At 41.2% G+C, this 16,284-nt stretch overlaps 1 protein-coding gene and 1 non-coding gene across 5 annotated transcripts in view; one reads left to right on the top strand and one right to left on the bottom strand.

Moving 5' to 3' along the window:
- Window positions 1-16,284, bottom strand: part of PHKB (phosphorylase kinase regulatory subunit beta) — a 257,076-nt gene that overhangs the window by 231,438 nt on the left and 9,354 nt on the right. The window lies entirely within an intron of this gene.
- Window positions 980-1,082, top strand: LOC126065218 (U6 spliceosomal RNA). Its single transcript, XR_007514769.1, has one exon. It is a non-coding gene; the product is annotated as a U6 spliceosomal RNA (small nuclear RNA).

The raw sequence follows: 16,284 nt of genomic DNA on the forward strand, positions 1-16,284 counted from the left end.
TGAGGAACTGCCTTCTGTAAAGACTCATCTATGATAAAATCATCAACTGACCAAAACTTCTTGTACGGAACCCAAACCAAGTTTCACTCTTTACTGAATCAGGTTAAATCCCAGATTCAGTCAAGTAAAAGAGAGGTCTCCCTACCCATAGCATAAAATTCCCAGAAGGGAGTGTCTTAAGGCCTGAGAGGCTACGGTAAGAACAGGCCTGGGCTATAATCACAGCTGTAACGCTTTGTAACTTTCAAGACTCTCTAAGCCTGGTCTTTTCAAGTGTAAAGTGAGGAAAATTATATAATGAAGTATTTTAAGTAAAGCAGCTACCACAGTGTTCATTAAATACTATTTGTCTTCCTGTCCTCACCGTGAAACTTCTGAATCTCTTCTGGCACCTAGCACAGCACTGAACACAAAATAGGAAATATAGGAATTCCCAATTAATTTGGCTTTGCCAGGTTAACATCACAATTCTCTTGTTAATGCAAGGATGGGTACCCCGTACAGTGATTTTAAAGCAGCAATTTAAATAATTGGTCATTTTTAAGAAACAGAAAAAGATGACTGAGTGCAATGTGAGCTGTAAATACAACATTAAAGCACTCCAGGTTCCTACAGGCAGCTTAGAGTTGACGTGCAGAAGCTGTGAATAACCAAGATCACCACTCTCTTCAGCCTCACCAGATGGAGGAGCATTACTCAGGGCAGGAAAGGAGGAAAGCTCCACCGAATATGACCCTGTGCATGCAGGAATGACACAAATAGGTCTTCAACCAAATTTTACAAGCAAAATGAAAAATCATTCCTGAACCATGACTATTCAGAACTAATCTCAATTTCATTTAAAAGTCACTACAAACCTCCAGGCCTAACAGGGTCCAATTATCAAGCACCACTGAAAAACATACTGTGGGGAGACAAGGCAAACTCTTAAGATCCCTTGGGAGCAAAACCAAATCCCACATTAAGAAATGTAGAATGAGTGCTCGATTTGGCAACACATATACTAAAATTGGAAAGTATAGAGATTAGCAGGGCCCCTGCACAAGGATGACACGCAAATTCGTGAAGTGTTCCATATTTTTAAGACAGTACACAATACTGGGAAAGCCACCACAACTTGTGCAAGGCAAGGTCAGGGAAGATCCATAGACACATCCAAACTCCCTGAGGGACCAAATTGCTGGGCTGAGGGCTGTGGGGACCACAGTCTCGGGGAACAACTAGCTCAACTGGTATAAAATATTTTATAAAGAAAATGTCCTACATTCTACTTTAGTGCGTAGTGTCAGGGGTCTCAAAAGCCTTCGAGTGGCCACCTAGGATACTACACTGGTCTCACCCCTTCAGAAGCAAGGAAGAATGAAGAAAACTAAAGACACAAGGGAAAAATTAGTCCAAAGGGTTAATGGATCACATCTACCACGGCTTCCACCAGACTGAGTCCAGTATAACTAGATGGTGCCCAGATACCACTACTGACTGCTCTGACGGGCATCACAATAGAGGGTCCTGGACAGAACTGGAGAAAAATGTAGAGCAAAATTCTAACTCAAAAAGAAAAGACCAGATTTGCTGACCTGACAGAAACTGAAGAAACCCTGAGAGTATGGCCCCCAGACACACTTTCAGCTCAGTAATGAAGTCCTCCTGAGGTTCACCCTTCAGCCAAAGTTTATACAGGCCCATAAAACAAAACAAGACTAAAGGGGCACACCAGCCCGGGGGCAAGGACTAGAAAGCAGGAGGAGACAGGAAAGCTGGTTATAGGGAACCCAAGGTTGAGAAGGGAGAGTGTTGACATGTTGTGGGGTTGTTAACCAATGTCATAGGATAATGTGTGTACTGACGGTTTAAGGAGAAACTAGTTTGTTCTGTAAACTTTCATCTAAAGTACAATAAAAAAAATTAAAAAAAAGTAGAATGAGTATTAGACCCCTCAGACCCACAATATAAAAAACAAAATCACATCCACTGTCATCCAGTCAATTCCAACTCATAGCGACACTACAGGACAGAGCTGAACTGCCCCACAGGGTTTCCAAGGCTGTAGTCTTCACGGAAGCAGACTGCCACATCTATCTCCCGCGAAGTGGCTGGTGGATTTGAACCACTGACCATGTGGTTAGCAGCTGAGCACTTCACCACTGTACCACCAGGACTCACCCACAATATAAAGAAGATATATTAAAATGTAAATAAACCTACCTTTCTAATACATAAATTTAAAATTATAGAATTGGAATTATTTTTTAAGTCCTAATTCATCAAATGATACACCATTCAAACTACCCAGTTTGGCTTAAAATTTTCATATCTATTCTCTTTAACTTGATCATATTTTTTATGGACTATTAGTTTTTTATGTAATACAAAACTAGATGTGACTACAGATAAATAAGAAGATTAATAAAACTTTGCTGTATTCTAATTTGCATTCTAATTTAGTTATTTTATTGCAGCAAAAATTGAAATGAACACTGGAGTCATGACAATGGAGATTTAAGGTATCCAGCTTATACTGCTGCAAGTGAAACCTAACTAATTCTGTAACAGGAAACCATCACGGAAATCACCCCAGAGCTTCCTAGTTTTTTGTAGTTAATTTGAAGACTGCTTGCTGCTTCCCCTACTTTTCAAAGAAAATTACATTCTATTACTTGAATGGGAAGAAAGATGTGGAAGTCTGCTTCTGTAAAGATTACAGTCTTGGAAACCCTATGGTGCAGTTCTACTCTGTCCTACTGGGTCTCTATGAGTCAGAATCGACTTGGCAGCAACAGGTTGGGGTATTACTTGAAACACCTATCCCTATTTTTATGTTCACTCTATAAGATGGTTGATCTTATCTTACAAGGATGCCTAGGGAAAAAAAAGGCTTCTAAAAGTCAGTTTTACTGCCATCATTCTGCTTTAAGTGTTAAACTGCATGAGATATAAAAAGAGGCAGGAAGGAACCCCACCAACACCAAAGGTCTCCACAAAGTCCTTCAAGCGATCAGCACTTCAGGTTCTCAAACAAACACTTGTGGAAAATAAACTGGACTGGGGAAAAAAATCATCTTAACTTCCAGTGCTGACCAATTATGTGTCTTATTTCCATTCAATTGACTAGGCAACTCCCCGAAGATGGAAGCTGTCTGTCATTACACACCAAAGCACAGCTGCTTGTTAAAATGGAGACTACATGAAAAAAAACAAACCTGTTGCTATCAAGTCGATTCCGACTCATAGCTGCCCTGTAGGACAGAGCAGAACCGCCCCACAGGGTTTCCAAGGAGTGGCTGGTAGATTTGAACTGCTGACCTTTTGGTTAGCCACTGGGGTTTCCCCTAGACTTAAATGGGATCCCCAAATATAATTAGTGTAATCAAATATGGTAAAGATGATAGAAGGAGAGATCAATGTCCAGTCGTTACCAATAGAGCATCTGCTGGAAATTTTAACCTATTAATACACAACAATGGCTTCAAAAAGAATGGCCTGAACTAGCAACCCAGAAGCAGCCAGAGTCACACCTAGAAACTGGGGGCGCGCCTAGTGGAAATCAGGGACACAGATGATGATCCATTCATCCAAACACTACGTCCAAGATTGGGAACATGAGCATACCTAACTCCGAGTCCAGAATCTAGAGTCTGATGTATCCGACAGAGAGGAGGCTGTCAAAGGACTACTGCACAACAAGTATGGTGCTTTCAGCAAACTTTGCTCCTCAAACTGCAAGGCAAAGGCCTCCCTGGGAGCTGGCCCCCATCCCAGACCTGCTGAATTGGAATCTGCGTTTTAAAGAGATGCATGGTAATCTGTATTCACATACAGGTTGGCTGAAGACTTCAGTTTTCTAATCCTGAGCTGGATGGTTTCCTGGGAGGCTGAGATCTCAAGAAATCTCAGAAAACCTGGGCTCTGGCCCCTGCCCTGTCGCTAGTGCGTCTGTGACCTGGACAAGTAATTTCCGTCACTTCAACGAGGGTGTGGGGCTGAAGAATTGCCCACTGTGATCTGGGTTCTGAAATGCTGGGAAAGTCGGCAGGGATGCAGGTAAGGAAGCAGCTGAAGGGTAACTTTGATTCAGTCAAGAAGCAGGATGGGGCAGAGAGTAAAGATAAGGTAGGCTCTGGATAAGGAATAAAAGGATTTTACTTTTCTACTTCAAACGTTATTATTACAAGTTTAAAAACTCAAAATAAAAGGCTCTTTTCAAGATTCGCAGCAGATGCCCAACATGGTGAATGCACTAACTGTACACTTTAAGATGGTTAATTTCATGTTATGTGGATTTTATCTCAAAAAAAAAAGGGCAAAACAAACAAAAAAAACCATTCACATGATTATAAGGAGTAGTGATGGGACCACGTTATAACCGCAGTTTTCCCAATACTGCTACTATGTACACAAAGAACCAAGCCAACTGCCACTGAGTTGATACCAATTCATGGACACCCCACATGGTGCAGAGGAGAACTGCCTTCCACAGGGTTTTCATGACTGTGACCTTTCGGAAGCAGACTGCCAGGCCTCTCTTCCAAAGCACCTTTCGGTGGGTCCAAACTGCCAACCACCTGGTTAGCCGTAGAGGGCTTAACCATCAGTGCCAACCGTGGACTTCTACCTATTCCGACTCATAGCAGCCCTTTAGGACAGAGCAGAACTGCCACCATAGGGTTTCCTAGGCTGAAGTCTTTACAGAAGCAGACTGCCCCCTCTTTCTTCTGCAGAGCAGCTGGTGTGTTCAAACCACGGGCCTTTTGGTTAGCAGCCAAGTGCTTTAACTACTGTGCCACCAAGGCTCCATACTCCTACCTGAAGCTCCTTGAAAAAGGCCCAAGAAAAACTCACTTTTACCAAATCCTTTGAAAGAGGGGGTTGCATTATGATCAGAAATACCCTGAACTTCCAACCTATCAGTTGACACCTCAAAACTTCTGTAGGCATTTAACACCAGTGAGGCTGGACTGGCTCTGCAGAGGTGGTACTTCCATCTAGTAAAAAAAAAAACAGAAAGGGAAGGAGGGAGAGAGGGAGGCAGAAGCGGGGAGAGAGAGAAGAGGAAGTCGACTTGGGGAGAGCAGAGGAGGGGGGTGGAAGGAAGGGAGGGAGGGAAAGAGAGAGATCAAACAGTTTTGTTCTCTTAGGAAAATTCAACTCTACAATTCTTAGAGGACTATAAAGACACTTCAAAAGCAATTACTTTTTACAAAGCAAATCACCTAATTTCATAATTTCAAAAATCACTCAGCAACCTGATTTTCATTTTTAGACTGTCATTCTGGTGTGGCAGCACCCACTGGGGACCCCTCAACAGCAGGTATGCAGACAGACCTTGACCCCAGCATAGCCAGGAGATGACCAGAACCTGACTCTTCGTGGTGCTTTAAAACATTTGCTCCCCATTAACCAGCCATTTACTCCACAGGCAACATGCCTCACAACAGGTGGGGAACATGGTTTCAAACAAAAGACATGAACAGGAAGTTACGCAGCCGACAAGGGGTCGGACTGCACAGAGAGAAAGAGGAAATCATGTAAAACAGGATGACAAGATGCCCTCTTCCATTCTCCCAACTCCTACAATCCTTGTCGTCTCTACCACACAATTTATTCAGTTGTGTGTGTTAATCATAAAGGGTGAGAACTGATGTTGTTAGGTGCCGTCAAGTCGGTTCTGACTCATAGCGACCCTATGCACAACAGAATGAAACACTGCTTGGTCCTGAGCCATCCTTAAAACCCTTGTTATGCTTGAGCTCATTGTTGCAGCCACTGTGTCAATCCACCTCACTGAGGGTCTTCCTCTTTTCCGCTGACGCTGTACTTTGCCAAGCATGAGGTCCTTCTCCAGGGACTGATCCTTCTTAACAACATGTCCAAAGTATGTAAGACACAGTCTCGCCATTCTTGCTTCTAAGGAGCATTCTGGTTGTACTTCTTCTAAAACAGATTTGTTCATTCTTTTGGCAGTCCATGGTATATTCAATATTCTTTGCCAACACCACAATTCAAAGGCGTCAATTCTTCTTCGGTTTTCCTTATTCATTGTCCAGCTTTCGCATGCATATGATGCAATTGAAAATACCATGGCTTGGGTCAGGCACACCTTAGTCTTCAAGGTGACATCTTTGCTCTTCAACACTTTAAAGAGGTCCTTTGCAGCAGATTGGAATCCCTTGTGGCGTAGTGGTTAAGCCCTACGGCTGCTAACCAAAAGGTCAGCAGTTCAAATCCACCAGGTACTCCTTGGAAACCCTATGGGGCAGTTCTACCCTGTCCTACAGGGTCGCTATGTGTTGGAATCAACTCGACAGCAACGGGTTTGGTTTGGTCTTGCAGCAGACTTACCCAATGTAATACGCCTTTTGATTTCTCAACTGCTGCTTCCATGGCTGTTGATTGTGGATCCAAGTAAAACGAAATCCTTGACAACTTCAATCTTTTCTCTGTTTATCATGATGTTGCTTATTGGTCCAGTCGTGAGGATTTTTGTTTTCTTTATTTTGAGGTGCAATCCATACTGAAGGCTGTGTGGTCTTTCATCTTCATCAGTAAGTGCTTCAAGTCCTCTTCACTTTCAGCAAGAGAGGTTGTGTCATCTGCATAACGCAGGTTAATGAGTCTTCCTCCAATCCTGACGCCCCGTTCTTCTTCATGTGGTCCAGCTTCTTGTATTATTTGCTCAGCGTACAGATTGAATAGGTGAGAACTGAAAGCAACACAAATTCCTGTCCCTGTTAAAGAATACTGGGCATGCTTTCCTTTCCCTAAGTTAAACAAAACTGAGAATAAGTAAAAAGAATTTAATTACTTAAAGAAATATTTCCCCATAGAAAATAAGAACACAAACCAACCAAGATACTTACAAATATCAAGACTAACACCTTTTTTTTATCAAGGCTTGCTTCAGGATCCTTGTATCACTGTGCCCAATGACCCAAAGTTACCATGTTACCAACTCTGCCCAGTCCTTACCAGTTCCCCATCTTGCAATAAAACCCAAACTCATCGCCGTGAAGTCGATTCTGATTCATAGCGACATTATGGGACAAAGTAGGACTGCCCCATATGGTTTCCAAGGAGTGCCTGGTGGATTTGATCATCCTATGTCACCAGGGTTTCCAATACCTGCCTTAAAATCATCCAGTCCTGGCCCTGAGACTTATATTATTCCTCCCCTGACTGCCCTTGCTGAGACCCTACTGAGATTCCATTCAGGTGGTATTCTCCCTTGTTACAATATGTCTAATAAACTCAGCTTTGCTTGATTGTGATGGTTAATGTTATGTGTCAACTTGCCTAGACTATCCTGCCCAGTTGTTTGGCCAAACACTAGTCTAGCTGCTGTCATGGAGCTAATCAGTTAGCCTTGGGTAGAGCAGATTACCTTCCACAGTGTAGTATCATGTAATACGATTTAATGGCCTCACTTACAATGTAATGTAATATAATTACCATCCATAATGCAATCTAATATAATATAACCAATCAGTCAGCTGAGGTCATACCAGTACAGGGTGGTCCTAAACCTAATCACTTCTGAGTGACCAGAATAGATACAGAGACACACACACAGGGGAAGACAGATAACACACGAGGAAACCAACACCAAGGACTACTGGCACACACCAGAAACCAAGAGAGAGGCTCACAGAAGCAATGGACATGATAGAGACCCTCATTTGGACTTTTAGCCTCCAAACAGAGAAAAAATAAATTTCTGTCTCTAAAGCCACCCAGTGTGGTGGTATTTGCATTACAGTAGCACTAGGTAACTAAGACGGTGACCAACACGTTTTTCTGGTACCTTTTGTCAACAGTCAGTAACTGAGTGCCACAATATTTTGAACCAGGAAAGAACATTAAGAAGTATCTGACCAAAAAATTCACAATTTGCTCAAAAATACAGAGCTAGTTAAGAGCAGAGCCAACATCAGAACCAAGGTTTCCTGACCCTCTCTTCAGGGATCTGACATTAAAAAAAAAATTCATTCATCATTTTAGTCTCTTTATCCTGGGCAAAGACACTGCTTTATGCTACTATTATTCACTAGTATACCCAGGACACCACACTTGGTGGGATTTGTCAATATGCAACATGTCAGACTGGAAGTTGTCATTGTTAGGTGCCACCAAGTCAATTTCGACTCATAGAGATCCCTACACACAACAGAAGAAAACACTGCTAGGTTGTTAGCTTTTATACAATGGTGATAATATGAGATTCAAAAAGGTAAAGAATAATATAATAACCTCATTATTATCACCATCATAAAAAAAACAATTAACATTTGAACATTTACTATGTGCAAAGCACTGTGGAGAGAGCTTTCTATGCATGACTTCCTTTAATCCTCACGATAACCCTACTAAGTAGGTAACATTATTATCCCCTTCTTACAGATGGAAAAACCAAGGTCCAGTGACTTATCCATGGTCACATCGTTATCAAGTAGAAAAGCCATAATTTAAACACTCAAGCATGCTTTGATTTTTGTTTTAGGTTAAAAAAAAAAAGATGAGTATATACTTATTATTTCAGGTCTTCCCTTATTTCATTTCTTATCATGAAAAGAACACAGGATCATAGTAATATATAAGCTGCCTCCAAGACAACATTTAAATCAGAAATATGCTTTAACGACAATTTCTAACCTATTCCAGGACTGATGAGCACACTTTCTCCACGTCAGCCGTCTAGGGGAGCTGTCTCCGCCATCACGTGCTTGATGCACTTGGCCTTCACCTAGATTTCACTTCCTTTCACTTCCATTTCAACAGCTGCAGTTCAAGATGACTGCAACACACAAGAATAAAGAGAGCTCTCGTCTACAGATTAATACATGAGCGCTACTAGGTGCTAAGCTAAAGAGGTCTAATGTGTACAGAGTTTCCCCTGATGAGCTTCCTGCATTGCATGCAGGGCTTTTCCAGAAACAGATTTTATATTGTTTCTTTTTCTGGAAAAAATTTGCATTTACACTAGATGGCAAGATTTAGGAAGCTAACTCATTTAAAAGTGTACCGTTTTACTCTCTCCTCGTTACCATATAAATGCTATAAATGCTAAATTCAAATTTTGGAGCCCTGGTGGTATAACGGTTAAGCACTCGGCTGCTAACTGAAAGGTCGGCAGCTCAAACCCACCAGCCACCCCTTGGGAGAAAGATGTGGCAGTCTGCTTCCATAAAGATTACAGGTGTGGAAGCCCTATGGGGCAGTTCCACTGTCCTATAGGGTCAGAACCGACTTGACGCCAGTGGGTAAGTTCAAATTTCTTGGTATCTTAGGTAAAATCCGCACTGTGATAGACAAGGTTTATCAAACAGCACTGACCACCTCTATGTCGGAAACAATGTGGATGAACAACCTGTGTGACTTTTTTCCATTCTCCCTCCAGGGAAAGCACAGCTCGGCACAGAGACTGCTGAAGGCTTTTGCGCAAGGGGCAAAGGCAGCCAGCCACGCTGTCTACGGCTTAAGAACCAAGCATGTTCTCACAAAGTCATATGGTTATTATACACTTTGGTCACTATTTTGCTTCATTTATTACATTTTGCTTTTAGACTTGAACTGTGTATGTTTTCGGACTTGACCAACAGGGGAAATATCTTTAGTATGAAAATATGTTCTGATTCAAAAACAGCAGAAAAATCTGTTCACCAAATAAAATGATTAGATAACACAGAGTGCTGGGAAGTTCATTCTGTACAAAAAGAGCCCTAACTCTTTTTAGCCCGACTTAGGAATTCATTCAACTTTCATTCTTATTCAACTTTGCGTCCCCAGCACCAAGCCTATAATCAGGGACAATTGATAAAAAGCTGTATCAGACCTAGTCCCTGACCTGAAGGATTTTGTAGTCTGGTAACTGAGACAGATATATAGTTACCTACTAGCAATGCAGAGACATCGCAATTAAAAAAAAAAAAAGCATACATGAAGTGCCACGGGAACCAGTAGAGCAATTAATTGAACCCACAATGGAGAGCAGGCGGATGTCAGAAAATACATAAAGACAAGCGACCACTGGAGCAGAATGACAGGTTACGAGAGCATACCAGGTTTACAGAGAAAGGCTATTTAATACAGAAGGAACCTTGTGATAAAGGTGCAGAAGCCAGAGAGTGACCCGTCTGCAAGCAGCAGGTAGGTGAGCAGAGCTACCGCAGAGAATGCAAGGGCAGAGAAGGCTGGAAAGGCATCCAGACGGCTAAAGGTAGAGGATGCTGACCAGCGGATTCCAGGTTTGCACTGTATCCTTCCGATAGTGGAAAGCCACTGAGGAGGCTCAGGTTAAGGGAGTCAGTCACGGGATCCGTCCAAATTTTAAATAATGCTGTTGGCAGCGTAAAGAACCGCTAGAAAGGGGATGAGCCCTGGACACAAGAATCCAGTTGTGGTTTCAACAATCATTCTAGTACATAATTAAAGCAGTGGCAGTAGTAGGAATGCAGAGGGGAAGAGATATTCAAGAAACATTTTATAAGTAGAATAAATAAGCCTTAGGAAAGGCTTAAATTTGGTTGCAGTCTTAGGTAAAAATGTCACAATCATATATTTTAACAGCAGGAAAAAAGGGTCCAGTGATAATGTCTAGCCTTCAAATAATTAACTTTTAATCCTGCTAGGATATTTTTTATCCTTGCAGCCATTGAGCAAATGATTATTATCAAAGCTACAAGTCTATTAAGATTTGGGATTAAGCGGTATAACAAATTAACTGTGCTTCTTTGTGTATTTCCATGAAAACAAGGTAACATAACCAAATAAGATCTCTGAGCTGATACGAACAGATAAAAACTCATATAGAAAGATTCTACGAAACAAACATAATGCTCTCAAAAAATATGTAAATTAAGAAAACAAGCTCTATGTTAAAGATATTTAACACAGAAAGTTCTTCTTTATCTGCAGACATTTAAAAGATATTTAACACAAATGAAAGGTAAAGACCTTACATTTTAAAATCAGCATGCTTATATCAGTTGCATTTTACAGGGGCTCAATCAGAGCAGAAAAAATTCCTGTCAGAGCAGAAAGAACATCAACAGAAACAATTAACGCTCTCTATTTTTTTTACCGATGCCTAGCACAATACCGAACAAAATTACTTTTAAGATACATTTTTTAAAAAACTTTTAAAATTGTGTTTTAGGTGAAAGTTTACAGAGCACATTAGCTTCTCATTCAACAATACGGACACAAATTGTTCTGTGACGCTGGTTGCAATCCCCACTATGTGTTAACACCCTTCCCTTCCCCAACCAGGGTTCTCTTTTTCTATCCCTCCATTTTTCCTGTCCCTTCCTGCCTTCCCAGCTTTGTTTTTGGGCAAGTGTTGCCCATTTGGTCTTGCATACGTGACTGAACTAAGAAGCATATTCTTCACATTATTGTTTGTTTTATTGACCTGTCTAATCTTTGGCTAAAAGGTGAACTTTGGGGTAAATAAGATACATTTTTAAAATGTATTTGGTAACATGAAAGTGTACTGAGTTAAAAGAAATATCACCTGACAGGCTCTCTATTTCCCACACTTAGCAAAGTCTCACGAAGCACAGTGTGTACGTATTCCCTGGAGATCCAGGATTTTCACCACAAATTTCCCCATGAAGTCACCTAATCAAACCTATGGCACCAAACTGGCCAAAACCTAACAGTGCTACCCACTTTGAAATCATGGGATGCTGTGCCATTCAAAAATCATTAAATAAGATTTTTCTTAAGAAGAGAAGAAACAGTAAGGCCACCCACATTTAGTAAGCAAGGTCTACCTACGGTCAAATTTTATATATTGATAATGCAACTGAGCTACTGCTTGAGGTATGCGCCAAAATTTCCATCTTCGGAATGTTTTAATAGATAGCCTGCGGCAACCCCATATGTTACAGAATAGAACTGCTCCACGGTGTTTTCTGGGCTATAATCTTTTCAGAAGCAGTTCACCAGGCCTTTCTTCCAAGAGCTGCTAGGTGGGTCTGAACTGCCAACTTTTAGGTTTGCAGCTGATCAAAAAGCACCTGCACCATCCAGGTACTTACCTCAAAACATTTAAAATCAAAGATCATGGTAAGGCTAGATTTGCACAACTGCCATTTAGTTACTACCAAAAGAAAACCAAACCTGTTGCCATCGAGTCGATTCTGACTCATAGCAACCCTATAGTTAAGACACAGAAGAAAATTCGCGACAGAAACATATTCAGAAGCCGGGGGCGGGGGGGGGGAATAATGAGGCTTGTCATCATCCTAAATTAAAGGCTGTATTAAAAGTTCAGATGTACATTGTAAAAAATAAACAGCTCCCTAAGAGCTGAAAATTCCATGAAAAAAATAGTCCACTATGAGTCACAGCAAGCCAAGGTCCTTCTTTCTGACACAGTGATCATTTCTAAATCTAGTCACCCATCAGATATTTACAACCAAGTTTGAAGGTTAATACAACCACGTGAAAAAACTAGTTGACATATATAGAAAATTCTTCACTGGTTCAACTGCTGAAAGAAGTCAGAAGTGTAATAAAGAACACAGGTTAGGCACCTGATAAGAGCGTGTTTTCAAACATTTGTTAAGGAAACTTAAAACATACATGGTTCAGGACGGACCAAAGCTCAGCTGCCAAGTCCGAGACCCCACGCCTGTCCTTCCCGGTCACCGTTCACAGCTTTAGCAATAAGACTCAGTCTATAACCCAAATCAACACCATGATTCCTCATCACCAAGGAGCCATGGTGATGCAGTGGTTAAAGCGCTCTGCTGCTAATCAAAAGGTCAGCGGTTCGAACCCACCAGTGGCTCACGGGAGAAAGATGTGCCAGTCTGATTACAGCTTTGGAAACCATATGGGGCAGGTCTACTCTGCCCTCCAAAGTCGCTGAGTTGGAATCGACTCAGTAGTAACAGGTTTGGTTTTTTGGTTTGGCTCGTCACCACGACTAGGGTCTGTATATTTACAATCGTTCAGTCCTACGCTATTTAAGACTCAAATTTTAAATGGACAAAAAGGAGAATCACACAGATGTTGTGAGGTTAATGATAATAAAAGGAGTACAACAATATGCTTTTTAAAATTTTTTAAATAATAAATTGAAACTAACGCTATATATTTTGAAAGATATAAAAGAACACAGTGAACACATGAAGCATATATGAGAACCTATAAAAATAACCTATTTAAATTATATACTTAAGAAAATGCTCCTTGTGATTTTTGAATGTCACTTAATGTCTAGGTACCACATCTGTTCATCTTTAAAGCAACTTCCTCAAAAAAATTTGTGAAGTATAAACTGAAAGAGAAGAAAGCTATGAAATCAAGGAATTAAAAATGAAGAATTCTTTTTAGAGCACTAAGATATAGTCATATCATTGATAGCAAAAAGAAAAGTCTGTTAAAAAAAAGAACATATAGCAAAAAAAAGAAATACTTTTTTTCATCTTTTAAAAAACACTTCTAATCTAGGCCTAATATGACAAAAATAAGAACAAATGTGAATTTATTACAAACACATCATAGAAAGATACAATGAACAATCAGAATGCACCTACCAATTTGTTAAGACTACATATATAACATCTGCAGTTAAAATGTTCTATTATCTGTCTTCTAATCAGAAATTTAAAATAGAACAACAACAAAAAATCATAAAAGACATGTTCTAATGGCTTAAAGGAGCACTGGTGGTGCAGTGGTTGAGCACTCGGCTGAGAACCAAAACGTCAACAGTTTGAATCCACCAGTCACTCCATGGAAACCCTGTGGGGCAGTTCTACTCTGTCCTATAGGTTGCTTTGAGTCAGAATTGACTCAACAGCAATACAGTTTTTACTGGTAAACACTTAAGCCATTACCAAAAACCGAAACCTGCTGCTGTCGAGTTGATTCCAAGTCATAGCAACCCTACAGGACAGAGTAGAACTGCCCCATAGGGTTTATAAGGAACGGCGAGTAGATTCAAGCAGCTGGTGGATTCGAACTGCCGACCTTTTGGTATGCAGCCAAGGGCTCATATACATGCATACAAACATATATACAAACCAAACCAAACCCAGTGCCGTTGAGTCAATTCCGACTCAGAGCAACCCTACAGGACAGAGTAGAACTGCCCTATAGTTTCCAAGGAGTGGCTGGTGGATTCGAACTGCCGACCCTTTGGTTAGCAGCCGTAGCACTTAACAACTACCCCACCAGGGTTTCCAAACATACATATGTACATATATACACACACACACACGTATATACACATATGTATACACACACGTATTACAGTTCACACACCCAAGCCCAAGGTCTTTTACAGGTAAATTAAATGATACCTGCATGTGTCTTGCAGCATTAACAAAGCAAAGACAGGGCAATGCCTTGTACGGACTGGCAGATTATTCCTCCGAAATAGAACAGTCAATAGGCCATTTTAAGATATGGACAGAGATTATCATGATGATATAAAGAGGTATACAAGATTTCACTACAGGCACACACAGTAAATTTTAATTGTTAAATGAGCCACATTCTAAAAGCTAGTCTCTTAATTAACTCAAAGATACATGATAAATGGCAGGAAGGCTCTAATGCCAAGGTCACTAGCTGGTGCAAACAGTTTGTGCTTAACTACTAAACTAAAGGTGGCTGATCGAACCCAGCCAGCAGTTACTGTGAAAGAAAAGGCCTGGCAATCTGCTTCTGTTAAAAGATTACAGCCAAGAAAATCCTATGGGGCAGTTCCACTGTGTAACACATGGGGTCACCATGAGTCGGAATTGATCCAACGACAAAGAACAACAAGGTTCTAATGCGTAATCAAGGTGACCACATTCTGTGAATCCAGACTGATGCCACAGTCAACATCCATGCTTTCATAGCCACACATTATCAAATGTGGACTGAGTGCCTGCCATGGCCCAGTCCTGTGCACTCTGCTGGGTGTTAGAGACGTGTAACATGCAGCTTCTGCTATCAGGCTGCTTCAAACCACTGTTTATAAAATTGCAGAGGACCTTGATAAAATATTTATCAGGTCTTATCACTCCATTACTTCAAATCTTTCATTGGCTTTCCTTTCCATTTACAATAAAATCCAAATAATTTCAAGGTCCCCAAGGCCCTACCATCTCAGGCCTTCCTCTCTCACCTATCTATCCCTGTCATTCCCAAAGCTCTGTCCACAGGATCTTCTCAAGTACCCAGCTCTATCCAGGGTCGCCATGAGTCAGAAACGACTCGATGGAAACGGGTGTCTAGCCCCAGGACCTTAGCCTACAACCCTCCTCACCCCAACTTCTCACTTGACTCCTATTTCCTTCTTCAGGTTAACTGTCACTTCCAGAGAGCCTTCCCTAATGGCCTCACCCCAAATCCTGCAGGAGATGGAGAGCTCAGCAGTACTGCTAAGCAAGCTCAGTTCTTCATTTTAGAAAAACTGCCCGGGCAACAACTTAAAGGATGGACTGTCTTGGGAGGTGGTACAGTGGGAGGGGAAGGCTATAAGACAACAAAGTTAAGCAGGAGGCAACTGCAAGAGTCCAGGAGAGAGACTAGGATACACGCAAAAGCACTGAAGTCCCGTTAGCTCTGCATAAAGGTCCATCAGGTTATGAGCTCTGTGATGCCAGCATCATGTACTACAAAATTCCTATGACATTAGAAAGGTCCAATAAAGATTAATTTGAAATGAATGACAGAAGAGCAGTAAGCATCCTCAAGAGACAAATAATGTTGATAGGCACCGTTGAATTGGTTCCCCCTCATAATGACCCTATGCACAACAGAACAAAACATTGCCTGGTCCTTTGCCATCCTCACAATCGTTGTTATGCTTGAGCCCACTGTTGCAGCCACTGTGCCAATCTATCTCATTGAGGGTCTTCCTCTTTTTTGCTGACCCTCTACATTACCAAGCATGATGTCCTTCTGCAAGGACTGATCCCTCCTAATAACATGCCCAAAGTATGTGAGATGCAGCCTTGCTATCCTTGTTTCCAAGGAGCATTCTGGTTGTATGCCTTCGAAGACAGATTCGTTTGTTCTTTTGGCAATCCATGGTATATTCAATATTCTTTTCCAACACCACAATTCAAAGACATCAATTTTTCTTCGATCTTCCTTATTCATCGTCCAGCTTTAGCGTGCATATGAGGCAACTGAAAACACCATGGCTTGGGTCAGGCGCACCTTAGTCTTCAAGGTGACATTTTTGCTTTTCAACACATTAAAGAGGTCTTTTGTGGCACATTTGTCCAGTGCAATGCTTGATTTCTTGACTGCCGCTTCCATGTGTGTTGATTGTGGATC

This window comes from Elephas maximus, chromosome 21 (assembly GCF_024166365.1).
Source record: "Elephas maximus indicus isolate mEleMax1 chromosome 21, mEleMax1 primary haplotype, whole genome shotgun sequence".
NCBI lineage: Eukaryota > Metazoa > Chordata > Mammalia > Proboscidea > Elephantidae > Elephas > Elephas maximus.